The sequence below is a fragment of the Euprymna scolopes genome, chromosome 22 (assembly GCF_053919585.1).
Source record: "Euprymna scolopes isolate OS-2025 chromosome 22, ASM5391958v1, whole genome shotgun sequence".
NCBI classification, from domain to species: Eukaryota; Metazoa; Mollusca; class Cephalopoda; order Sepiida; family Sepiolidae; genus Euprymna; species Euprymna scolopes.
This window is the reverse complement of record NC_136503.1, coordinates 27,388,572-27,390,558: the sequence shown is the minus strand read 5'-3', so window position 1 is coordinate 27,390,558 and position 1,987 is coordinate 27,388,572. Positions and strand designations below refer to the sequence as shown.

Here is a 1,987-nt window from a genome sequence, read left to right as displayed (position 1 = left end):
GAAGTGTTTACTTAAGGGGGCGGTTCATTAGGAATTTGTTTACGTTGGACTTGAAGACATCCAAGTTGTAGTCAGGTGGGAAGCAGGCAGACGGAACAGAGTTCCACAGGCGTGCAGTTCTAAGAAAGAAGCTTTGTTCATGGAATCCACGTTTTGATTTAGGCATAGATAAAGAGTGGGGGAAATTTTTCACAGTGGATTCGGCTAGACGGGTGTTTTCTTTTCGCGTATATTTTTCCGATTTCGCGATTTATTTTATCGTTTGATTTTACAAAATCTGCAACTTTTTTGTGTTCTGAGTTATTGTTTTTACGGTTGTTTTCTTACATATAATAGCTTAGCTAAAGAAAATTAATTAAAAGGTAATTAACATTTTTAACTTGAGCTAATTGCTTGAAAAGCGCCATTTTGTTTAATAATATTCATTGAAAGGCAGAAAATCTGCTCATTTTCTCGCGAAAAGAAATGATCAAGTGTGCAACGTCTGCTGAGCTAATGACATTTGACTGACTGGCACTCACATATTCAACAAATAAAAACAATATGACATTTGACTGACTGGCACTCACATATTCAACAAATAAAGACAATATGACATTTGACTGACTGGCACTCACATATTCAACAAATAAAAACAATATGACATTTGACTGACTGGCACTCACATATTCAACAAATAAAGACAATATGACATTTGACTGACTGGCACTCACATATTCAACAAATAAAAACAATATGACATTTGACTGACTGACACTCACATATTCAACAAATAAAAACAATATGACATTTGACTGACTGACACTCACATATTCAACAAATAAAAACAATATGACATTTGACTGACTGGCACTCACATATTCAACAAATAAAAACAATATGACATTTGACTGACTGGCACTCACATATTCAACAAATAAAGACAATATGACATTTGACTGACTGGCACTCACATATTCAACAAATAAAAACAATATGACATTTGACTGACTGACACTCACATATTCAACAAATAAAAACAATATGACATTTGACTGACTGACACTCACATATTCAACAAATAAAAACAATATGACATTTGACTGACTGGCACTCACATATTCAACAAATAAAAACAATATGACATTTGACTGACTGGCACTCACATATTCAACAAATAAAAACAATATGACATTTGACTGACTGGCACTCACATATTCAACAAATAAAAACAATATGACATTTGACTGACTGGCACTCACATATTCAACAAATATAGACAATATCAATATGAAAGCTTCAATGTCTCAGCGACGCCAGCTTGCCTCGGTGGCACAATCGGTTAGCGCGCCGTACTTATAGATAGTACCTTCCCTGTATTTAAATACAGTGCGAGGAATGCGGAGGTTGTGAGTTCGAGCCTCACCCGAGGCAATGTTTTTATTTTTTTTGTTCTTTTGCTGATACGTATCAGGAAGTGCTCGAATAAAAGACTTGCATATTATTCAATGTCAAATATGCACACAACTGTTTTCCGACAATATCTCAATAGACAAATGACAAAATTAATATAATCACGCACCAGGGAGATGCTGGAACTGAAAACCTCTCGAAGGTGCCAGAAGTGCCCCCACTCTTTGCGATAATGTGTTTTATAGCCGACCGAAGTGTATATGTACTGTATGTATATATGACGCACGAGTATATATAACGCATGTATAAACAAGTTTCTATTTACAGTGGACGTCTATTTGTGTTCATGTATTTATTTCGTCTGATCGTCTCTAGTTATGTGTATATTTATAAGAGTCTAGGTTTGTGTATGTGTCCGTTTTCATCTATACCAATAAAAGGATGAATACAATTTTATAGGGTGTACATCGGAGAATAAGGAAACATACCATTCCATCTGGTCGATCTTGTTGGAAGAAAATGCAATATGAAGATTCTTGCAACAAAAGCCTTGCTTGTATTTACAGCCTTTATTTTCCGATGCTTCTCCATTGAG

The 1,987-nt window shown here is 35.2% G+C and overlaps 1 non-coding gene across 1 annotated transcript; it reads left to right on the top strand.

Annotated features, from left to right (window-relative positions):
- Positions 1–1,302: 1,302 nt before the first annotated feature.
- Positions 1,303–1,413, top strand: Trnai-uau (transfer RNA isoleucine (anticodon UAU)). Its single transcript has 2 exons — positions 1,303–1,340; positions 1,378–1,413. It is a non-coding gene; the product is annotated as a tRNA-Ile (tRNA).
- The last annotated feature ends 574 nt before the right edge of the window (positions 1,414–1,987 follow it).